Below are 26,718 nucleotides of genomic sequence, written 5' to 3' on the forward strand. Positions count from 1 at the left end.
GTCAAAGAGTCGATCAACTTCGTAGAATAGATCAATTCCTTAGATTAGATCAATTTAGTTTCCAAAGTTTCTCAGATTGCTTTCTTTTAGCCAACAAATCTAACGACCCTCAAATCTAGTGAGAAATTGTACAGATCGGTGCAACTCGATCCACCGCCAGGCGCATCTTCCTCGGCTCGGCAACCGCCTCTGGCCAGCACCTCCCCGGCGCGATCTACATCAACACCACGCGCCATCAGCAGCCGGCCACGCATACGAGCGCGTCAACACCAGCCGGCGACATAGATGCGATCCCATCTACGTTGACCCGCGCAGCCAGGGCTCCTGCCTCCACCGACCGGCTTCATCAACTCAGCAAGCAAGGACTCCCTCCTGCGGATGATGCACACACTGCGCTCACGTACTGCTGCATCGACCTCCAGGGATCGCGCGCATGGGTGGCAGGATCAAGGCACCGCACATCCAGTCTCCTCCATCGGCTGAGGACAGCCCAGCTACACCGAGCGACCTACACCAAGCCGCTGCATCGAGCGATCTGCAGCAAGTACATCATCGAGCCGAACGACTACACCGACCGGTCTGCACTGCGCCAGAAAACTGCATCGAGGGATCGAACCATCTGCACCGAGCCCCGATCTGCATCGACTACATGCGCGCAAGGAGCAGCAAGGAACACGGCCATGTGCACATGCATAAGTGCATGGCAAAACTCACCAAGACGCCCATGCGTACGCGCATTGGATGGAGCCTTGGACTACAGCCACGGGCCTTCTGCAACGATCGAAAAGCAACGCCATGCCGGTCTCTGCGATCCGCGGGTGGGAACAATCATCATCGCGATCTGATCTGGCCGATGACCACAGCACCTGGCCGCACGTCAGACATCTTCATCGAGCAGGCTCGCGGCGCCGGACACCGGGAGGGCCTGCAGGTTTTCGACTTCAAGGCACACGCACGGACGCAGTCTCCACCAAGCCGACTCCATCAAACTGACGACACTCGTGCGCCGTCATGCCGTCTACACCAAGCCGACACATCGATCTACACCGAGTGATCTGCATCAATATTCCACGCCCCGAGCCAAACGACATCAACCTGTACGACTACGCCGGGCTATGAGCCAACATACTTCTTCGGCACAGCACGACATCGACACTTCGTCACCGTGGAGGGACGCCTTCAAGCGACATCATGGTCGACACGCTGTTGCAACGCCATAGCCGACACTTCATCGCCAAGGTCTTCATCAACATGGTCTTCACCAGCATCATCGTCAACACACCGTCGCCGCCGCCTCGTCCACAAGATGGACACCTAGCGTCCTCTGACAGACTTTTCTGCAAGGCGTGACCTCGACGACGGCAATGACCGCATCACGACGACGGCATCTTCCGCGTCATCTACGACGGCACGACTGCATCGACACAGCGTCACTACAGTGATGACCCTACACGGCCACACGGTTCTGGCAAAACCGATGTGTGCTCGATGGGCTTCCTCCGGTCTTGGCAAAATCGGTGGATTCATCACCGACGGCACCCTCTGACATCCGCAAGGTGCATCGTCCACGTCTGCAGCTCCGTCATAGCGCATTTTTTTGCGCCTCCGGCTTTGTGCGGCTTCATCATCCACGATGACCACACCATCGACCATGACTACCTCGACCACGGCTACATCATCATGATCGGCTACCTCGACATTAATTGCTACGTCTACAACAACTCATCGGCAACAACTTCAGTCAACAGCGTCCGCCTCGTCACTTGCGTCCACGACACTCCCGCTGTGACTGCGGGAGGGAATAGAGGAGAAGGCAGGAAGGCACCAAAAGGGGACACAGTCACCACCTTAACTGCTGACCTATCAGAGACGAGACGTAGTTGATGATGGCGTAGCGGAGAAGACGACAAAAGAGCAAGACTTCAAATTCAGTCGTAATCGTCCGCTTCACTCCCGCTATGACTGAGGGGGAATGTTAGAATACATATTGGGTTTAAAGATAGAGATAAGGAGATAGAGATCGAATAGGTTTAAACAATGTATTACTTACCTTGCACTCCAAGTCTCTACCCCTCATGTACTTTATATATACCCCTACCAGGGTCAGATCAATACAACAACATACACAACATAATATTCAGCAATCCTATAGTTTTCTACACGAACATGGACCCAAACATATATAATACTGAACAACAGGAACAAAGTCCCAGGTTGGAAACTAGTTCCATCATCCCAGATTTGGAACCAGTTCTCAGCATGCATACAAGTACATAATTAACCTCAACCGCTCACAGGACAGAGTAAATGCTAGTGCTAGTAAGAATTGTGTATTAGCAACAATTCTCAGGTCAAATAGGAAAGGTACTGTAGGTTTTGCATCAGGAAAGGAATTGAAGCTTATTGGTGGAATTCAATGAATCGAATTAGAAAATATATCTGCTAAGTGGCAAGCGAAGTACTCCCTCCGTTTCAAAATAGATGACTCAACTTTGTACTATCTTTAGTACAAAGTTAGTACAAAATTGAGTCATCTATTTTGGAACAGAGGGAGTAACTTATATTACAAAATGTGCTAACCAATAGTCATATTTCCCGTACATATGGAATTAAAATTGCTATGTCTAATTGCTTCTAGGATTACATAACGACTGGCACGAATTAACACTTCCGCGTTACAGTACACTGTCGACTCTAAAACATCTACCGGAAGAAACATAGGCCAGGGCCACTTCCAGGGAAAGATATCCAGTATTAACATTAGCAAAAGCCTCTTCCTTCTGTTAAGCTGCTACTACCTTCTTTGGCTCATCACGAAGGTGGCTGAATCGCAGGCCGCATAACATGACCGGAGTCTTCTCGATGCCAGTGTTCAATGGAAGGGTGGTTGGGGTGCACCGACAAGGCGTTCCTGAATGCAGACACTATGGCATCATCACCGGAGTAGGCACCATGCAGTTGGATCTTCTCAAGGCATAACAGGTGCTCCAAGCCGACTGGTATACTGCCGTCCCACTTCTTGTCACCGAGACCGAGGGTTCGTAGGTTGGGCATGGCTCCTGCCTCGAACCCCAGGTACACCATAGCATCTTCCTCGGACTGAAATTCGAAGTGCTCCACAATCGGGAATAGTCTCCTGCCCAGCATAGCCCTTTCTTTAGGGATGTGTGACGACCGAAAGCTGAGTTTGACGAGGGAGGGAAGCTCTCCAAGAAGATGAACCTCCTCAGTTGACGTCTCCTCCACCTGTAACTCGATGATGCGAAGGCAATAAAGACCACACATCCATATGGGAACTCTAGGGAAACACCATATACCCCCATAAAATTGCTCGATCTGCTGCAAAGGATTGGATAATGAGCCCAACCGGCTGCCTTCGATACATCTCCCAACCAACCGAAGGTATTTTAGGTTACAAAGCTTTCCAATGGAGCAGGCCAAAGCATCAACTTCCGGCTTCTCCAAAGACTTCACGTCTATCGTCAGTACCCTTAGATCAGTCAACTTGCGGAGGCCCATAATACCCTTCATCACATTCAAGTTCCTCTCCTTGCTTTCATAGTCAGGCCATATTTCCAGACTGCGCAGTGATTTCATATTCCCTATCCATTCAGGCAGCATCTCCCCGATCTTTATACCAAGATAGAACAAGCGGGGCATGTGGACCATATCTGAGGGGATGCTCATGCACCGTGTACGAAGTATGTCAAGTGTCTCTAAGTAAACAAGCCTGTGAAGTTCAGCGGGGAGATGTATGACAGATGGTCCTGAAACATACAAGTACCTCAGTTGAAACAATTGGCCAATAGCAGTGAGGTCAAGGCTCTCCTCGTCTCCATGGTTTGACGAATTCTAAGCACCCGGACATACTTGAATAACAGAAGATTAGGCATGGAGTTTCTCAGCAGTGTAAATGATCGAAGTTGTGACATGCTAACAACAATATTTGAGCCATATGTTGCCCCACAACCAGCCATGGAGCTTAGAGATAATCGACGAACCTTGTATTCGCGGCCATGCAATTTTGTCATGTCTTGATAACTGTATGCCACACTTGCAAAGTTGTCTTGAGCACACTTGCTTAGGATCAAATCAAGCAGCATGTCGTGTACTGAACACATGATCTGTCCATTGTCTAATTCAAACTGTTGAACCATGCTTCTATTGACAAGCTCATTGAAATAATTCATGCCAATATCCTCCTGATCTTGCACATATAAATTACTGATAAAGCTTTCAGCTGTCCATTGCCGAATCAGATCATCCCTTACAATCAAGCTATCCTCAGGATACATACCAAAGTACAAAAAACATGCCCGAAGATGAGCAGGAAGATGCATATAGCTAAGGTTTAATATATCATTCATCTGTTCATTGTGGGAGTTGTGGGAGATTGGGCACCCAAAGAATCTCTTATACTCTCCCAGCCCTTCCTTGATTTCCCTTCATTGGCTAATAGGCTAGAGATTGTGATAACTGCAAGTGGCAATCCATGACACTTCCGCAAAATCTAAGCCATAAGTTCTTCAAGTTGCGGTGGACAACCATGTCCAGACCCAAATACTCTATTACCAAAAAAGGCTTTCGCCCCGCTTTATAAATAAAGCAAACCGCCAAGAGCACATACAAGGACTAGTTCAGACACACACACCCAAGACGCACAACAGAGAAGTCCAAAGGTACTGCTGAGGGCACAACTCAACAAGCCCAAAACACACACGACATAAAAGATAGGCTCAGCCGGGGCTAAGGCCGGAGAGCAAACAGACGACTAATCAGGCTCAGGCGGATGTGGCGGTGGTGGTGGCGACAGGCGGACGGCCATCGAGCGAAGATCGGCGATGAAGGCGGAGATGGTATCCCGGTCCCGTGGGCGGCTAAGCGGCCGCCAGAGCTGCAAGTAACCAGACAGTTTGAAGAAAGCGTCAGTAGAGCGTCAAAGAGGGGAGTGCTGAATCACAAGCTTATTGCGAATAGTCCAGAGCGTCCACGCGAGGGCCCCAATCTCAAGCCACCTAATGGGGAGAGATGGCGACGGCGAGGCCTGAAGCTCGGCGAGTAGGTCGGAGAAGTTGGAGTGGCACCAATCCCCACCAACCGCCTCTCTAAAGCAGCTCCGAACAAACTGAGCAGACACGCAGGAGAAGAAGATGTGGTTAGAGTCTTCGGGGGTATCACACAGGGGGCAGAGGCCGGAGCCCGGGCCATTGCGCTTGCGGACCTCAACTCCAGGCGGCAGCCGGCCACGGATCCATTGCCACATGAAGATGAGAATTTTGAGGGGCAGGCGAATGTACCAGACCGCCTGGAGGGGCGGCGGGGCGGAGGATGGGGCGATAGCCACGTAAAGGGACTTGGTGGAGAATTGTCCCGAGGTCTCGAGGCGCCATCGAACCTCATCCGGGCCCGCATCAACTGACAGTTCATGAAGAGCAATACAATCAAGAAGTTCATGCCAAGCGGCCACTTCCTGAGGCCCAAATGGCCTCCGGAACACGAGGCGCCCTAAGTCAATAAGGGCCTGTTGAACTGAGTTGTAGGGGCGACGGCGATGAAGAAGAGGTCCGGGAAGCGGGCAGCGAAGGGAGCATCACCCGCCCATCGGTCAAACCAGAACAAGGTCGCTGAGCCTGAGCCGACCGAGATGGAAGTCCCAATGCGGAGGACGGGGAGAAGTTGGATGACCGATTGCCAGAACTAGGATCCACCCGAACGCTGGCAGAAGGCCAGAGGCTGGCCACGCAGGTATTTATTCCGGATGATGTCTAACCACAGACCTCCATGCCCTTGTGAAATACGCCAGAGCCAGCGGGAGAGGAGGGCAATGTTCATGCGCTTCGAGCACATGATGACAAGGCCTCCCTGCTCCCGGGGCTTGCAGATGTCGGGCCAACTAACCATATGATACTTCTGTTTGTTATTGTCCCCAGCCCAATAGAAGCGCGACTGGATTTTGGCAATCTCGTGATGGAGGGTCTCGTGGAGGCTGTAGAAACTCATAAGGAATAGGAGGAGACTAGAGAGCGAGGAGTTGATGAGAATCGTCCGGGCCACCTTCGAGAGCCACCGACCTTGCCAAGGCTCAATGCGTGTTTGCAACTTGGTCACCGCAGGACGAAGGTCCGCCACAGTAAGCCGAGAGTCACTAATGGGCGTTCCCAGGTAGTGTTGGGGAACGTAGTAATTTCAAAAAAAATTCCTACGCACACGCAAGATCATGGTGATGCATAGCAACGAGAGGGGAGAGTGTTGTCTACGTACCCTCATAGACCGAAGCGGAAGCCTTGACGCAACGTAGAGGAAGTAGTCGTACGTCTACCCGGTCCAACCGATCCAAGCACTGTTACTCCGGCACCTCCGAGTTCTTGGCACACGTTCAGCTCGATGACGCTCCCCGGGCTCCGATCCAGCAAAGCTTCGGGGAGGAGTTCCGTCAGCACTACGGCATGGTGACGATCTTGATGTTCAACCGTCGCAGGGTTTCGCCTAAGCACAGCTACAATATGACCGAGGTGTAATATCGTGGAGGGAGGCACCGCACACGGCTAAGGAACGATCACGAAGATCAACTTGTGTGTTCTAGGGTGCCCCCCTGCCCCCGTATATAAAGGAGGGAGGGGGAGGTGCGGCCGGCCCCTTTGGGGTGCGCCTGGAGGAGTCCTACTCCCACCGGGAGTAGAACTCCCCCCCTCTTGCCTTGTTGGAGAAGGAAAGGGGGAAGGGGAAGAGGAAAGGGGGGCGCCGCCCCCCCTTCCTTGTCCTATTCGGACTAGGGGGGGAGGGGGTGCGCGGCCTGCCCTGGCCGGCCCTCCTCTTCTCCCTTATGGCCCATGTAGGCCCAATAACCCCCATGGGGGTTCCGGTAACCCCTCGGTACTCCGGTAAAATCCCGATTTCACCCGGAATGATTCCGATGTCCAAATATAGGCTTTCAATATATCGATCTTTATGTCTCGACCATTTCGAGACTCCTCGTCATGTCCGTGATCACATCCGGGACTCCGAACAACCTTCGGTACATCAAAATACATAAACTCATAATAACTGTCATCGTAACGTTAAGCGTGCGGACCCTACGGTTCGAGAACAATGTAGACATGACCGAGACACGTCTCCGGTCAATAACCAATAGCGGGACCTGGATGCCCATATTGGCTCCTACATATTCTACGAAGATCTTTATTGGTCAGACCGCATAACAACATACATTGTTCCCTTTGTCATCGGTATGTTACTTGCCCGAGATTCGATCGTCGGTATCCACCTAGTTCAATCTCGTTACTGGCAAGTCTCTTTACTCGTTCTGTAATACATCATCCCGCAACTAACTCATTAGTTGCAATGCTTGCAAGGCTTAAGTGATGTGCATTATCGAGAGGGCCCAGAGATACCTCTCCGACATTCGGAGTGACAAATCCTAATCTCGAAATACGCCAAACCAACAAGTACCTTTGGAGACACCTGTAGAGCACCTTTATAATCACCTAGTTACGTTGTGACGTTTGGTAGCACACAAAGTGTTCCTCCGGTAAACGGGAGTTGCATAATCTCATAGTCATAGGAACATGTATAAGTCATGAAGAAAGCAATAGCAACATACTAAACGATTGGGTGCTAAGCTAACGAAATGGGTCATGTCAATCAGATCATTCAACTAATGATGTGATCTCGTTAATCAAATAACAACTCTTTGTCCATGGTTAGGAAACATAACCATCTTTGATTAACGAGCTAGTCAAGTAGAGGCATACTAGTGACATTCTGTTTGTCTATGTATTCACACATGTATTATGTTTCCGGTTAATACAATTCTAGCATGAATAATAAACATTTATCATGATATAAGGAAATAAATAATAACTTTATTATTGCCTCTAGGGCATATTTCCTTCAGTCTCCCACTTGCACTAGAGTCAATAATCTAGATTACACAGTAATGATTCTAACACCCATGGAGCCTTGGTGTTGATCATGTTTTGCTCGTGGAAGAGGCTTAGTTAACGGGTCTGCAACATTCAGATCCGTATGTATCTTGCAAATCTCTATGTCTCCCACCTGGACTAGATCCCGGATGGAATTGAAGCGTCTCTTGATGTGCTTGGTTCTCTTGTGAAATCTGGATTCCTACGCTAAGGCAATCGCTCCAGTATTGTCACAAAAGATTTTCATTGGACCCAATGCACTAGGTATGACACCTAGATCAGATATGAACTCCTTCATCCAGACTCCTTCATCCACGTAGATCCCGCCACGACGCTTTGTTTAGAACTGCACCAACTGACAGCTCCACCGTTTAATGTAAACACGTATCCTGTTTGCGATTTAGAATCGTCCGGATCAGTGTCAAAGCTTGCATCAACGTAACCATTTACGATGAGCTCTTTGTCACCTCCATATACGAGAAACATATCCTTAGTCCTTTTTAGGTACTTCAGGATGTTCTTGACCACTGTCCAGTGATCCACTCCTGGATTACTTTGGTACCTTCCTGCTAAACTTATAGCAAGGCACACATCAGGTCTGGTACACAACATTGCATACATGATAGAGCCTATGGCTGAAGCATAGGGAACATCTTTCATTTTCTCTCTATCTTCTGCAGTGGTCGGGCATTGAGTCTTACTCAACTTCACACCTTGCAACACAGGCAAGAACCCTTTCTTTGCTTGATCCATTTTGAACTTCTTCAAAACTTTGTCAAGGTATGTGCTTTGTGAAAGTCCAATTAAGCGTCTTGATCTATCTCTATAGATCTTAATGCCCAATATATAAGCAGCTTCACCGAGGTCTTTCATTGAAAAACTCTTATTCAAGTATCCCTTTATGCTATCCAGAAATTCTATATCATTTCCAATCAGTAATATGTCATCCACATATAGTATTAGAAATGCTACAGAGCTCCCACTCACTTTCTTATAAATACAGGCTTCTCCAGAAGTCTGTATAAACCCAAATGCTTTGATCACACTATCAAAGCGTTTATTCCAACTCCGAGAGGCTTGCACCAGTCCATAAATGGATCGCGGGAGCTTGCACACTTTTTTAGCTCCCTTTGGATCGATAAAACCTTCTGGTTGCATCATATACAACTCTTCCTCCAGAAACCCATTCAGGATTGCAGTTTTTACATCCGTTTGCCAAATTTCACAATCATAAAATGCGGCAATTGCTAACATGATTCGGACAGACTTAAGCATCGCTACGGGTGAGAAGGTCTCATCGTAGTCAATCCCTTGAACTTGTCGAAACCCTTTTGCAACAAGTCGAGCTTTGTAGACAGTAATATTACCGTCAGCGTCAGTCTTCTTCTTGAAGATCCATTTATTCTCAATTGCATGCCGATCATCGGGCAAGTCAACCAAAGTCCACACTTTGTTCTCATACATGGATCCCATCTTAGATTTCATGGCTTCAAGCCATTTTGCGGAATCTGGGCTCACCATCGCTTCTTCATAGTTCGTAGGTTCATCATGATCTAGTAGCATGACTTGCAGAATAGGATTGCCATATCACTCTGGTGCGGATCTTACTCTAGTTGACCTACGAGGTTCAGTAACAACTTGATCTGAAGTTTCATGATCATCATCATTAACTTCCTTACTAATTGGTGTAGGTGTCGTAGAAACCGGTTTCTGTGATGAACTACTTTCCAATAAGGGAGCAGGTACAGTTACCACATCAAGTTCTAATTTCCTCCCACTCACTTCGAGAGAAACTCCTTCTCTAGAAAGGATCCATTCTTAGCAACGAATGTCTTGCCTTCGGATCTGTGATAGAAGGTGTACCCAACAGTCTCCTTTGGGTATCCTATGAAGAGACATTTCTCCGATTTGGGTTCGAGCTTATCAGGTTGAAGCTTTTTCACATAAGCATCGCAGACCCAAACTTTAAGAAACGACAACTTTGGTTTCTTGCCAAACCACAGTTCATAAGGTGTCATCTCAACGGATTTTGATGGTGCCCTATTCAATGTGAATGTGGCCGTCTCTAAAGCATAACCCCAAAACGATAGCGGTAAGTCTGTAAGAGACATCATAGATCGCACCATATCAAGTAAAGTACGATTACGACGTTCGGACACACCATTACTCTGTGTGTTCCGGGTGGCGTGAGTTGCGAAACTATTCCGCATTGTTTCAAATGTAGACCAAACTTGTAACTCAAATATTCTCCTCCACGATCAGATCGTAGAAACTTTATTTTCTTGTTACGATGATTTTCAACTTCACTCTGAAATTCTTTGAACTTTTCAAATGTTTCAGACTTATGCTTCATTAAGTAGATATACCCATATCTGCTTAAATCATCTGTGAAGGTGAGAAAATAACGATATCTGCCACGAGCCTCAACATTCATTGGACCACATACATCTGTATGTATGATTTCCAACAAATCTGTTGCTCTCTCCATAGTACCGGAGAACGGCGTTTTAGTTATCTTGCTCATGAGGCACGGTTCGCAAGTACCAAGTGATTCATAATCAAGTGGTTCCAAAAGTCCATCAGTATGGAGTTTCTTCATGCGCTTTACACCAATATGACCTAAACGGCAGTGCCACAAATAAGTTGCACTATCATTATCAACTCTGCATTTTTTGGCTTTAACATTATGAATATGTGTATCACTACTATCGAGATTCATCAAAAATAGACCACTCTTCAGGGGTGCATGACCATAAAAGATATTACTCATATAAATAGAACAACCATTATTCTCTGATTTAAATGAATAACCGTCTCGCATCAAACAAGATCCAGATATAATGTTCATGCTCAACGCTGGCACCAAATAACAATTATTTAGGTCTAATACTAATCCCGAAGGTAGATGTAGAGGTAGCGTGCCGACCGCGATCACATCGACTTTGGAACCATTTCCCACGCGCATCGTCACCTCGTCCTTTGCCAGTGTTCGCTTAATCCGTAGTCCCTATTTCGAGTTGCAAATGTTAGCAACAGAACCAGTATCAAATACCCAAGTGCTACTGCGAGCTCTAGTAAGGTGCACATCAATAACATGTATATCACATATACTTTTGTTCACCTTGCCATCCTTCTTATCCGCCAAATACTTGGGGCAGTTCCGCTTCCAGTGACCAGTCTGCTTGCAGTAGAAGCACTCAGTTTCAGGTTTAGGTCCAGACTTGGGTTTCTTCTCCTGAGCAGCAACTTGTTTGCTGTTCTTCTTGAAGTTCCCCTTTCTCTTCCCTTTGCCCTTTTTCTTGAAACTAGTGGTCTTATTGACCATCAACACTTGATGCTCCTTCTTGATTTCTACCTCCGCAGCCTTTAGCATTGCGAAGAGCTCGGGAATTGTCTTATCCATCCCTTGCATATTATAGTTCATCATGAAGCTCTTGTAGCTTGGTGGAAGTGATTGGAGAATTCTGTCAATGACGCTATCATCTGGAAGAGTAACTCCCAGTTGAATCAAGTGATTACAATACCCAGACATCTTGAGTATATGCTCACTGACAGAACTATTCTCCTCCATCTTGCAGCTATAGAACTTATTGGAGACTTCATATCTCTCAATCCGGACATTCTTTTGGAATATTAACTTCAACTCCTGGAACATCTCATATGCTCCATGACGTTCAAAACGTCGTTGAAGTCCCGGTTCTAAGCCGTAAAGCATGGCACATTCAACTATCGAGTAGTCATCAGCTTTGCTCTGCCAGACGTTCTTAACGTCGTCAGTTGCATCAGCAGCAGGCCTGGCACCCAGCGGTGCTTCCAGGACGTAACTTTTCTGTGCAGCAATGAGGATAATCCTCAAGTTATGGACCCAGTCCGTGTAATAGCTACCATCATCTTTCAACTTTGCTTTCTCAAGGAACGCATTAAAATTCAACGGAACAACAGCACGGGCCATCTATCTACAATCAACATAGACAAGCAAGATACTATCAGGTACTAAGTTCATGATAAATTTAAGTTCAATTAATCATATTACTTAAGAACTCCCACTTAGATAGACATCCCTCTAATCCTCTAAGTGATCACGTGATCCAAATCAACTAAACCATAACCGATCATCACGTGAAATGGGTTAGTTTTCAATGGTGAACATCACTATGTTGATCATATCTACTATATGATTCACGCTCGACCTTTCGGTCTCCGTGTTCCGAGGCCATATCTGCATATGCTAGGCTCGTCAAGTTTAACCCGAGTATTCTGCGTGTGCAAAACTGGCTTGCACCCGTTGTAGATGGACGTAGAGCTTATCACACCCGATCATCACGTGGTGTCTGGGCACGACGAACTTTGGCAACGGTGCATACTCAGGGAGAACACTTCTTGATAATTAGTGAGAGATCATCTTAAAATGCTACCGTCAATCAAATCAAGATAAGATGCATAAAAGATAAACATCACATGCAATCAATATAAGTGATGTGATATGGCCATATCTCCATCTCCGAAGCACCTTCATGATTGCCATCGTCACCGGCGATACACCTTGATCTCCATCGTAGCATCGTTGTCGTCTCGCCAATCTTATGCTTCTACGACTATCGCTACCGCTTAGTGATAAAGTAAAGCATTACAGGGCGATTGCATTGCATACAATAAAGCGACAACCATATGGCTCCTGCCAGTTGCCGATAACTCGGTTACAAAACATGATCATCTCATACAATAAAACTCAGCATCATGTCTTGACCATATCACATCACAACATGCCCTGCAAAAACAAGTTAGACGTCCTCTACTTTGTTGTTGCAAGTTTTACGTGGCTGCTACGGGCTTAAGCAAGAACCAATCTTACCTACGCATCAAAACCACAACGATAGTTTGTCAAGTTGGTGCTGTTTTAACCTTCGCAAGGACCGGGCGTAGCCACACTCGGTTCAACTAAAGTTGGAGAAACTGACACCCGCCAGCCACCTGTGTGCAAAGCACGTCGGTAGAACCAGTCTCGCGTAAGCGTACGCGTAATGTCGGTCCGGGCCGCTTCATCCAACAATACCGCCGAACCAAAGTATGACATGCTGGTAAGCAGTATGACTTATATCGCCCACAACTCACTTGTGTTCTACTCGTGCATATAACATCAAACCATAAAACCTAGGCTAGGATACCACTGTTGGGTAACGTAGTAATTTCAAAAAAATTCCTACGCACACGCAAGATCATGGTGATGCATAGCAGCGAGAGGGGAGAGTGTTGTCTACGTACCCTCGTAGACCGAAGCGGAAGCATTGACGCAACATAGAGGAAGTAGTCGTACGTCTTCCAGGTCCAACCGATCCATGCACCGTTACTCCGGCACCTCCGAGTTCTTGGCACACGTTCAGCTCGATGATGCTCCCCGGGCTCCGATCCAGCAAAGCTTCGGGGAGGAGTTCCGTCAGCACTACGACATGGTGACGATCTTGATGTTCAACCGTCGCAGGGTTTCGCCTAAGCACCGCTACAATATGACCGAGGTGTAATATCGTGGAGGGGGGCACCGCACACGGCTAAGGAATGATCACGAAGATCAACTTGTGTGTTCTAGGGTGCCCCCCTATATAAAGGAGGGAGGGGGAGGTGCGGCCGGCCCCTTTGGGGTGCGCCTGGAGGAGTCCTACTCCCACCGGGAGTAGGACTCCCCCCTCTTGCCTTGTTGGAAAAGGAAAGGGGGAAGGGGAAGAGGAAAGGGGGGCGCCGCCCCCCCCCCTTCCTTGTCCTATTCGTACTAGGGGGAGGGGGCGCGCGGCCTGCCCTGGCCGGCCCTCCTCTTCTCCCTTATGGCCCATGTAGGCCGAATAACCCCCGGGGGGGGGGTCCGGTAACCCCCCGCTACTCCGGTATAATCCCGATTTCACCCGGAATGATTCCGATGTCCAAATATAGGCTTCCAATATATCGATCTTTATGTCTTGACCATTTCGAGACTCCTCGTCATGTCCGTGATCACATCCGGGACTCCGAACAACCTTCGGTACATCAAAATACATAAACTCATAATAACTGTCATCGTAACGTTAAGCGTGCGGACCCTACGGTTCGAGAACAATGTAGACATGACCGAGACACGTCTCCGGTCAATAACCAATAGCGGGACCTGGATGCCCATATTGGCTCCTACATATTCTACGAAGATCTTTATCGGTCAGACCGCATGACAACATACGTTGTTCCCTTTGTCATCGGTATGTTACTTGCCCGAGATTCGATCGTCGGTATCCAATACCTAGTTCAATCTCGTTACCGGCAAGTCTCTTTACTCGTTCCGTAATACATCATCCTGCAACTAACTCATTAGTTGCAATGCTTGCAAGGCTTAAGTGATGTGCATTACCGAGAGGGCCCAGAGATACCTCTCCGACATTCGGAGTGACAAATCCTAATCTCGAAATACGCCAACCCAACAAGTACCTTCGGAGACACCTGTAGAGCACCTTTGTAATCACCCAGTTATGTTGTGACGTTTGGTAGCACACAAAGTGTTACTCTGGTAAACGGGAGTTGCATAATCTCATAGTCATAGGAACATGTATAAGTCATGAAGAAAGCAATAGCAACATACTAAACGATCGGGTGCTAAGCTAACGAAATGGGTCATGTCAATCAGATCATTCAACTAATGATGTGATCTCGTTAATCAAATAACAACTCTTTGTCCATGGTTAGGAAACATAACCATCTTTGATTAACGAGCTAGTCAAGTAGAGGCATACTAGTGACATTCTGTTTGTCTATGTATTCACACATGTATTATGTTTCCGGTTAATACAATTCTAGCATGAATAATAAACATTTATCATGATATAAGGAAATAAATAATAACTTTATTATTGCCTCTAGGGCATATTTCCTTCAGGTAGGTCGTTGGGAAGGAGCCCAGGCGGCAATTGAGGCGGTTGGCAATGTCAAGGGCCTCAGCCGGAGAATAGCCCATCACCATCACATCACTCTTGTCGAAGTTGATCTTAAGGCCAGACATTTTTTGGAAGCAGAGGAGGAGGAATTTAAGGCTAGCGATGTCCGTATCCGAGCCTTCGACCATGATAATGGTGTCATCAGCGTACTGGAGCAGGGAGATGCCAACACCCCCAGTCAGGTGGGGGGTGATACCTCTAATATGGCCCGCGGCCTTGGCCTTATCCAGAATGGTCGCAAGAGCATCGACCACCATATTAAACAGGAATGGAGAGAATGGGTCGCCCTGCCTCACCCCACAGAAAGTGGGGAAGTAGGGACTGATCTCCCCATTGATGTTGATGGCGGTGTGCCCACACGAGATCATCTGCATAACCCGCGTCACCCAACGGTCATCAAAGCCTTTTCGCAGAAGAACTTCCCGAAGGAAGGGCCAGCTAACAGTGTCATAGGCCTTATGGAAATCGATCTTCAGGAAGACCGCCTTGAGGTGTTTGGAGCGGACCTCATGGAGGAATTCGTGAAGGACCAGCACCCCATCCAGAATATAACGGCCTTGGATGAAAGCCGATTGGTTGGGGTGAGTAATCTGGTCCGCGAGCAGGGTCACCCTATTGGCGTACCCTTTTTCCAGAATCCGGAAGATCACGTTGATCACCGTGATTGGGCGAAACTAACGGATGTCAGAAGCGCCAGGGACCTTGGGAATGAGCGAGATCGTCCCGTAATTTAGGCGCCCGAGATCGATGGACCCAACATAGAACTCGTCGAAGATGGCCATGACCTCTGGCTTGATCACATTGCAGAAGCTTTGGAAGAACTTGACTAGAAGGCCATCCGGGCCAGGGGCCGAGGTAGGATTCATGCCTTTGATGGCGGCCGAGACCTCATCCTCTGAGAAGGGGGCCATCAGGGCCGCGTTCTCAAGTTTGGAAACAAGTTGGCCACCGGACCAGCATTCAAGGGCCAAAGATAAGCCGCTCCGAGGACGGCCGTGAACAGGGCCCTATAGAAGCCGTCGACGTGGGACCAAATGTCCCGGGGGGACTGCAAGAGGGTCGGACCATCCCAAAGGAGAGGGATGGTGTTGCGCCTACGACGACCATTAGCAATGGCCTGAAAATAAGCTATATTCGTGTCGCCTTTCAAGACCCATTTCTGAGCACCATGCAAATGCCAGTAGGCCTCTTCATCTGTGTAGATGACAGAGAGCTGATCTTCCAAGTCGTAGCAGGAGAGCCACTCCTCGGGAGAGAGGCCGGTAGCATCGGCGCGCAGGTCCAGGGCTTGGATCGCCAAATACTCTATTCAACAATAACATTCTTGAATTTTCCTCACTAAGAGGTTCCAATTTGTAGATGCCCCCTCGGTCATTCTGGCAGGCCGTGCCAGCCACATGTTCCAATCGAGTTGTAACTAGTACTCTACTTCCATTACCATCTTCTGGAAAAGCACACTTGATAATATTCCATGCTGGTACATCCCACACATCGTCAACAACATAAGGTACCTGTTGAAATGTTTCCAGAGGTTATTCACACTATAATATAATTATAGAAAATTCATACTTTAGTTGACAAAATAGTTATAGCAAAAACTCTTTTCACCAATGGCCTACATGGAACTTCTAGAGAAGCTATGAATTATCATAATGGAGGAAAAGTCATATGAAAATATATGATCGTTTAGCACATAAGGATATCATAGGCATTCATGTGCCTTTCTTTTGAAAGAATTATCTTTTGGAAAGGCATACATCAGTACCAGAAATGTTTTAATATACCCTAGCAATTTGTTCAATAGATGAAAGTATACCAGAACTTCAATCAAGCTCTTTGATGATTGCATCCCTACAATATTTTTCTCTATAATTGTAAAAATATATATTACAAATGTCACATGCATAGACAAGAAAATTCAGAACGGTGAACTCATAAATTGATCTTCAGATTAACAATTTTGAAATACAATCATAGCTTTGCCTAACTTTAGACCAATTTAGGAAATATGGTCACATAAGCATTTAAGAGCCTTAAAAAAGCTCTTATGGATAAAGGCACATGTGGTTAACGTGTTTATAATACCTAGCCATTATGTTACTGGATGGAGAATACACGAATATTGAATCGGAATGTCTAAAGGTGTATTTGTTGGGGAACGTAGCAGAATTTTAAATTTTTCTACGTATCACCAAGATTAATCTATGGAGTCATCTAGCAACGAGGGAGAGGGGAGTGCATCTACATACCCTTGTAGATCACGAGCGGAAGCGTTCTAGAGAACGGGGTTGATGGAGTTGTACTCGTCGTGATCCAAATCACTGATGACCAAGCGCCGAACGGATGGCACCTCCGCGTTCAACACACGTACGGTTGGGAGAGACGTCTCCTCCTTCTTGATCCAGCAAGGGAAGGAGAGGTTGATGGAGATCCAGCAGCACGGCGGCGTGGTGGTGGAAGCAGCGGGGATCTCGGCAGGGCTTCACCAAGCTCAGCGAGAGGGAGAGGAGTTACGGGGAAAGAGGGAGGCACCAGGGGCTTGGGTGCGCAGCCCTCCCTCCCCCCTCTTTATATAGGGGCCCTAGGGGGGGCGCCGGCCCTAAGAGATCCAATCTCAAGGGGGCGGCGGCCAAGGGGGGAACTTGCCCCCCAAGTCTGGTGGGGCGCCCTCCACCCCCAGGGTTTCCAACCCTAGGCGCAGGGGGAGGCCCATGGGGGGCGCACCAGCCCACCAGGGGCTGGTTCCCCTCCCACTTCAGCCCATGGGGCCCTCCGTGATAGGTGGCCCCACCCGGTGGACCCCCGGGACCCTTCCGGTGGTCCCGGTACAATACAGGTGACCCGAAACTTTCCCGATGGCCGAAACTGGACTTCCTATATACAAATCTTTACCTCCGGACCATTCCAGAACTCCTCGTGATGTCCGGGGATCTCATCTGGGACTCCAAACAACTTTCGGGTTACGACATACTAATATCTCTACAACCCTAGCGTCACCGAACCTTAAGTGTGTAGACCCTACGGGTTCGGGAGACACGCAGACATGACCGAGACGACTCTCCGGTCAATAACCAACAGCGGGATCTGGATAACCATGTTGGCTCCCACATGATCCTCGATGATCTCATCGGATGAACCACGATGTCGAGGATTCAATCAATCTCGTACGCAATTCCCTTTGTCTATCAGTACGATACTTGCCCGAGAATCGATCGTCGGTATCCCGATACCTCGTTCAATCTCGTTACTGGCAAGTCTGTTTACTCGTACTGTAATGCATGATCCCGTGATCAACCACTTGGTCACATTGAGCTCATTATGATGATGCATCACCGAGTGGGCCCAGAGATACCTCTCCATCATACGGAGTGACAAATCCCAGTCTCGATTCGTGCCAACCCAACAGACACTTTCGAAGATACCTGTAGTGCACCTTTATAGTCACCCAGTTACGTTGCGACGTTTGGCACACCCAAAGCATTCCTACAGTATCCGGGAGTTGCACAATCTCATGGTCTAAGGAAGTGATACTTGACATTGGAAAAGCTCTAGCAAACGAACTACACAATCTTGTGCTATGCTTAGGATTGGGTCTTGTCCATCACATCATTCTCCTAATGATGTGATCCCGTTATCAATGACATCCAATGTCCATAGTCAGGAAACCATGACCATCTGTTGATCAACGAGCTAGTCAGCTAGAGGCTCACTAGGGACATGTTGTGGTCTATGTATTCACACATGTATTATGATTTCCGGATAACACAATTATAGCATGAACAATAGACAATTATCATGAACGAGGAAATATAACAATAATCATTTTATCATTGCCTCTAGGGCATATTTCCAACAGTCTCCCACTTGCACTAGAGTCAATAATCTAGTTACATTGTGATGAATCGAACACCCATAGAGTTCTGGTGTTGATCATGTTTTGCCCGTGGAAGAGGTTTAGTCAACGGGTCTGCAACATTCAGGTCTGTATGTACTTTACAAATATCTATGTCTCCATTTTGAACATTTTCATGAATGGAGTTGAAGCGACGCTTGATATGCCTGGTCTTCCTGTGAAACCTGGGCTCCTTGGCAAGGGCAATAGCTCCAGTGTTGTCACAGAAGAGAGTCATCGGGCCCGACGCATTGGGAATAACTCCTAGGTCGGTAATGAACTCCTTCACCCAGATTGCTTCTTGTGCTGCCTCCGAGGCTGCCATGTACTCCGCTTCACATGTAGATCCCGCCACAACGCTTTGCTTGCAACTGCACCAGCTGACTGCCCCACCATTCAAAATATACACGTATCCGGTTTGTGACTTAGAGTCATCCAGATCAGTGTCAAAGCTAGCATCGACGTAACCCTTTACGACGAGCTCTTTGTCACCTCCATAAACAAGAAACATATCCTTAGTCCTCTTCAGGTACTTCACGATATTCTTGACCGTTGTCCAGTGTTCCATGCCGGGATTACTTTGGTACCTTCCTACCAAACTTACGGCAAGGTTTACATTAGGTCTGGTACACAGCATGGCATACATAATAGACCGTATGGCCGAGGCATAGGGGACGACACTCATCTTTTCTCTATCTTCTGTCGTGGTCAGGCATTGAGCCGTGCTCAATCGCACACCTTGCAATACAGGCAATAACCCCTTCTTCGACTGATCCATATTGAACTTCTTCAATATCTTATCAAGGTACGTACTTTGTGAAAGACCAATGAGGCGTCTCGATCTATCTCTATAGATCTTGATGCCTAATATATAAGCAGTTTCTCCAAGGTCCTTCATTGAAAAACACTTGTTCAAGTAGGCCTTTATGCTTTCCAAGAATTCTATATCATTTCCCATCAATAGTATGTCATCCACATATAATATGAGAAATGCTACAGAGCTCCCACTCACTTTCTTGTAAACACAGGCTTCTCCATAAGTCTGTGTAAACCCAAACACTTTAATCATTTCATTGAAGCGAATGTTCCAACTCCGAGATGCTTGCACCAGCCCATAGATGGAGCGCTGGAGCTCGCTTACCTTGTTAGCATTCTTAGGATCGACAAAACCTTCCGGCTATATCATATACAATTCTTCCTTAAGGAAGCCGTTAAGGAATGCCGTTTTGACGTCCATTTGCCATATCTCATAATCGTAGAATGCAACAATTGCTAACATGATTCGGACGGACTTCAGCTTCGCTACGGGTGAGAAAGTCTCATCATAGTCAACCCCTTGAACTTGTCGATAACCTTTAGCGACAAGCCGAGCCTTATAGATGGTCACATTACCATCCGCGTCTATCTTCTTCGTAAAGATCCATTTATTTTCTATGGCTCGCCGATCATCGGGCAAGTCAGTCAAAGTCCATACTTCCTTTTCATACAAGGATCCTATCTCGTATTTCATGGCTTCTTGCCATTTGTCGGAATCTGGGCCCGCCATTGCTTCTTCATAGTTCGAAGGTTCACCGTTGTCCAACAACATGATTTCCAAGACAAGGTTGCTGTACCACTCTGGTGCGGAACATGTCCTTGTGGACCTACGAAGTTCACTAGGAGCTTGATCCGAAGTACCTTGATCATCATCATTAACTTCCTCTCTAGTTGGTGCAGGCACCACAGGAACATCTTCCTGAGCTGCGCTACTTTCCGCTTCAAGAGGCAGTACTTCATCAAGTTCCACTTTCCTCCCACTTACTTCTTTCAAGAGAAACTCTTTCTCCAGAAAGGATCCGTTCTTGTCAACAAATATCTTGCCTTCGGATCTGAGGTAGAAGGTATACCCAATGGTTTCCTTAGGGTATCCTATGAAGACGCATTTTTCCGATTTGGGTTCGAGCTTTTCAGGTTGAAGTTTCTTGACATAAGCATCGCATCCCCAAACTTTCAGAAATGACAGCTTAGGTTTCTTGCCAAACCATAATTCATACGGTGTCGTCTCAACGGATTTCGACGGAGCCCTATTTAAAGTGAATGCGGCAGTCTCTATAGCATAACCCCAAAATGATAGCGGTAGATCGGTAAGAGACATCATAGATCGTACCATATCCAATAGGGTGCGATTACGATGTTCGAACACACCATTACGCTGTGGTGTTCCAGGCGGCGTGAGTTGTGAAACTATTCCACATTTCCTTAAGTGCGTGCCAAATTCGTGACTCAAATATTCTCCCCCATGATCTGATCGTAAGAACTTGATTTTTCTGTCACGTTGATTCTCAACCTCACTCTGAAATTCCTTGAACTTTTCAAAGGTCTCAGACTTGTGTTTCATTAAGTAGACATACCCATATCTACTCAAGTCATCAGTGAGGGTGAGAACATAACGATAGCCACCGCGAGCCTCAACACTCATTGGACCGCACACATCAGTATGTATGATTTCTAATAAGCTGGTTGCTCGCTCCATTATTCCGGAGAACGGAGTCTTGGTCATTTTACCCATGAGGCATGGTTCGCATGTGTCAAATGATTCGTAATCAAGAGACTCCAAAAGTCCATCTGCATGGAGCTTCTTCATGCGTTTGACACCAATGTGACCAAGGCGGCAGTGCCGCAAGTATGTGGCACTATCATTATCAACCTTACATCTTTTGGTATTCACACTATGAATATGTGTAGCATTACGTTCGAGATTCATTAAGAACAAACCATTGACCAGTAGGGCATGACCATAAAACATATCTCTCATATAAATAGAACAACCATTATTCTCGGATTTAAATGAGTAGCCATCTCGTATTAAACGAGATCCTGATACAATGTTCATGCTCAAAGCTGGTACTAAATAACAATTATTGAGGTTTAAAACTAATCACGTAGGCAAATGTAGAGGTAGCGTGCCGACGGCGATCAGATCGACCTTCGAACCATTCCCGACGCGCATCGTCACCTCGTCCTTCGCCAGTCTTCGCTTATTCCGCAGCTCCTGTTTTGAGTTACAAATATGAGCAACCGCACCAGTATCGAATACCCAGGAGCTACTACGAGTACTGGTAAGGTACACATCAATAACATGTATATCACATATACCTTTGGTGTTGCCGGCCTTCTTGTCCGCTAAGTACTTGGGGCAGTTCCGTTTCCAGTGACCGTTTTCCTTGCAATAAAAGCACTCAGTTTCAGGTTTGGGTCCACTCTTTGGCTTGTTCCCGGCAGCTTGCTTACCGGGCGCGGCAACTCCCTTGCCGTCCTTCTTGAAGCTCTTTTTACCCTTGCCTTTCTTGAACTTAGTGGTTTTATTAACCATCAACACTTGATGTTCCTTTTTGATTTCCACCTCCGCTGATTTCAGCATTGAATATACCTCAGGAATGGTCTTTTCCATCCCCTGCATATTGAAGTTCATCACAAAGCTCTTGTAGCTAGGTGGGAGCAACTGGAGGATTCTTTCAATGACCGCATCATCCGGGAGATTAACTCCCAGCTGAGATAAGCGGTTGTGCAACCCAGACATTTTGAGTATGTGCTCGCTGACGGAACTATTCTCCTCCATCTTACAACTGTAGAACTTGTCGGAGACTTCATATCTCTCAACCCGGGCATGAGCTTCGAAAACCATTTTCAGCTCTTGAAACATCTCATATGCTCCGTGTTGCTCAAAACGCTTTTGGAGCCCCGGTTCTAAGCTGTAAAGCATGCCGCACTGAACCAGGGAGTAATCATCACTAGCGTCTGCCAAGCGTTCATAACGTCTTGTTCTGCTGGGAAAATAGGTGCTTCACCTAGCGGTGCTTTAAGGACATATGCTTTCCTGGCAGCTATGAGGATAATCCTCAGGTTACGGGCCCAGTCCGTGTAGTTGCTGCCATCGTCTTTCAGCTTGGTTTTCTCTAGAAACGCGTTGAAGTTGAGGGCAACATTAGCGTGGGCCATTTGATCTACAAGACATATTGTAAAGATTTTAGACTAAGTTCATGATAATTAAGTTCATCTAATCAAATTATTTAATGAACTTCCACTCAGACAGACATCCCTCTAGTCATCTAAGTGATACATGATCCGAGTCAACTAGGTCGTGTCCGATCATCACGTGAGACGGACTAGTCATCATCGGTGAACATCTTCATGTTGATCGTATCTTCTATACGACTCATGTTCGACCTTTCGGTCTTCCGTGTTCCGAGGCCATGTCTGTACATGCTAGGCTCGTCAAGTTAACCTAAGTGTATTGCATGTGTAAGTCTGGCTTACACCCGTTGTATTCGAACGTTCGAATCTATCACACCCGATCATCACATGGTGCTTCGAAACAACGAACCTTCGCAACGGTGCACGGTTAGGGGGAACATTTTCTTGAAATTATTGCGAGGGATCATCTCATTTAAGCTACCGTCGTTTTGAGCAAATAAGATGTAAAAACATGATAAACATCACATGCAATCAAATAGTGACATGATATGGACAATATCATTTTGCTCCTTTTTTTTATCTCCATCTTCGGGGCGCCATGATCGTCATTGTCACCGGCATGACACCATGATCTCCATCATCATGATCTCCATCATCATGTCTTCATGAAGTTGTCTCGTCATCCATTACTTCTACTACTATGGCTAACGGTTTAGCAATAAAGTAAAGTAATTACATGACGTTTATGTTGACACACAGTTCATAAATAAATTAAGACAACTCCTATGGCTCCTGCCGGTTGTCATACTCATCGACATGCAAGTCGTGATTCCTATTACAAGAACATGATCAATCTCATACATCACATATATCATTCATCATTCATCACATCCTTTTGGCCATATCACATCACACGGCATATGCTGCAAAAACAAGTTAGACGTCCTCTAATTGTTGTTGCAAATTTTTTACGTGGCTGCTATAGGTTTCTTAGCAAGAACGTTTCTTACCTACGCCAAAACCACAACGTGATATGCCAATTTCTATTTACCCTTCATAAGGACCCTTTTCATCGAATCCGATCCGACTAAAGTGGGAGAGACAGACACCCGCTAGCCACCTTATGCAACTAGTGCATGTCAGTCGGTGGAACCTGTCTCACGCAAGTGTACGTGTAAGGTCGGTCCGGGCCGCTTCATCCCTCATGCCGCCGAATCAAGATAAGACTAGTAATGGCAAGTAAATTGACAAAATCGACGCCCACAACAACTTGTGTTCTACTCGTGCATAGAAACTACGCATAGACCTAGCTCTGATGCCACTGTTGGGGAACGTAGCAGAATTTTAAATTTTTCTACGTATCACCAAGATTAATCTATGGAGTCATCTAGCAAAGAGGGAGAGGGAAGTGCATCTACATACCCTTGTAGATCGCGAGCGGAAGCGTTCAAGAGAACGGGGTTGATGGAGTCGTACTCGTCGTGATCCAAATCACCGATGACCAAGCGCCGAACGGACGGCACCTCCGCTTTGAACACACGTACGGTTGGGAGAGACGTCTCCTCCTTCTTGATCCAGCAAGGGAAGGAGAGGTTGATGGAGATCCAGCAGCACGACGGCGTGGTGGTGGAAGCAGCGGGGATCTCGGCAGGGCTTCGCCAAGCTCAGCGAGAGGGAGAGGAGTTACGGGGAAAGAGGGAGGCACCAGGGGCTTGGGTGCGCAGCCCTCCCTCCCCCCTCTTTATATAGGGCCCTAGGGGGGGCTCCGGCCCCAAGAGATCCAATCTCAAGGGGGGGACGGCGGCCAAGGGGGGAACTTGCCCCCCAAGTCTGGTGGGGCGCCCCCCACCCCCAGGGTTTCCAACCCTAGGCGCAGGGGGAGGCCCATGGGGGGCGCACCAGCCCACCAGGGGCTGGTTCCCCTCCCACTTCAGCCCATGGGGTCCTCCGGGATAGGTGGCCCCACCAGGTGGACCCCCGGGACCCTTCCGGTGGTCCCGGTACAATACCGGTGACCCCGAAACTTTCCCGATGGCCGAAACTGGACTTCCTATATACAAATCTTTACCTCCGGACCATTCTGGAACTCCTCGTGACGTCCGGGATCTCATTCGGGACTCCGAACAACTTTCGGGTTACCGCATATTAATATCTCTACAACCCTAGCGTCACCGAACCTTAAGTGTGTAGACCCTACGGGTTCGGGAGACACGCAGATATGACCGAGACGACTCTCCGGTCAATAACCAACAGCGGGATCTGGATACCCATGTTGGCTCCCACATGCTCCTCGATGATCTCATCGGATGAACCACGATTTCGAGGATTCAATCAACCCCGTACGCAATTCCCTTTGTCTATCGGTACGATACTTGCCTGAGATTCGATCGTCGGTATCCCGATACCTCGTTCATCTCGTTACCGGCAAGTCTCTTTACTCGTACTGTAATGCATGATCTCGTGATCAACCACTTGGTCACATTGAGCTCATTATGATGATGCATCACCGAGTGGGCCCAGAGATACCTCTCCGTCATACGGAGTGACAAATCCCAGTCTCGATTCGTGCCAACCCAACAGACACTTTCCGAGATACCTGTAGTGCACCTCTATAGTCACCCAGTTACGTTGCGACGTTTGGCACACCCAAAGCATTCCTACAGTATCCGGGAGTTGCACAATCTCATGGTCTAAGGAAGTGATACTTGACATTGGAAAAGCTCTAGCAAACGAACTACACGATCTTGTGCTATGCTTAGGATTGGGTCTTGTCCATCACATCATTCTCCTAATGATGTGATCCCGTTATCAATGACATCCAATGTCCATAGTCAGGAAACCATGACCATCTGTTGATCAACGAGCTAGTCAGCTAGAGGCTCACTAGGGACATGTTGTGGTCTATGTATTCACACATGTATTACGATTTCCGGATAACACAATTATAGCATGAACAATAGACAATTATCATGAACGAGGAAATATAACAATAATCATTTTATCATTGCCTCTAGGGCATATTTCCAACAATATTTTCTCTAAATGTTTTATTCCTGATTTTTCAGTTTCTATCATATACACACAAAGAACCAACAATGAAAACGTGCATTTCGGATGGAAGAAAAATCAACACGAATTAATGTTGTTAACCAATTGTTGAACTGAAATACAACAAGAGTATAGCCCATGCAAAGTAATACCTCTTATTTTTCAAATGTTTTCTTACCTCTTCGATGATGTCGTCAACCTTGCCACGAGATGACTTGGGATCCTCCATCCCTAGTTTCAATTGGAAATTTTTGAGGAGGTCGGTCATATCAGGCCTCTGTGAAACTGAAATGTATGCCTTGCAGTTGAATTGTGATCCAATCTTTGAATATACATGTTTGGCAAGTGTTGTTTTACCAAGACCGCGGAATCCGACTATGGACACGACCTTGACATCCTTTCGATTATCCAACAACAAAGTGGCAACCTCCTCCCTTGGGCCATCAATTCCCACAAGAGTAGATGCCTCTTGGTAGAGCGCTGGGATTCGAGGGTCAACAACCACAATGCTAGAGGAAGGCTTCCAATCATCAATCTTATACCTTTGGCGCCGAGCATTCGCCTCTATTGCAAGGTTCTTCAGCTCTTCCATCTGGTCAGCAATCCGAAGACGCCATCGCAACTTCTTGATGTGCTGAGCAGTCTTCTTGACAAAACCCACCTTGGCATTGACAGCCTGAGATTGGCGTATGAAATCATCAATGTAGTTCTCCATGTCGTAGGACATCTCCCTGACATGGTCCCTCCAATCCTTGATGGTTGGATCGAGGTCGTCATCCATGAGCTCAAGCTTCTGTAGGGCGGCGTTCATGGCGCTGAGCTCCTTCTGGAGGAAGGACGCCTGCTTCTTGATCCCTTTGAACTTGTTGTACTCGTCGCCCATGAGTGTGGTGAGCTTGCCGATGAGGGGGTTCATCACCCCGCTCGCCACGGTCACGATTCCGCCGGCCAT

At 47.2% G+C, this 26,718-nt stretch overlaps 1 pseudogene; it reads right to left on the reverse strand.

The window, feature by feature from the left end:
* Positions 1–2,811: 2,811 nt before the first annotated feature.
* LOC123059194 (disease resistance protein RGA5-like) lies at positions 2,812–26,718 on the reverse strand (annotated as a pseudogene).

Source organism: Triticum aestivum, chromosome 1A (genome assembly GCF_018294505.1).
Source record: "Triticum aestivum cultivar Chinese Spring chromosome 1A, IWGSC CS RefSeq v2.1, whole genome shotgun sequence".
Classification (NCBI taxonomy): Eukaryota; Viridiplantae; Streptophyta; class Magnoliopsida; order Poales; family Poaceae; genus Triticum; species Triticum aestivum.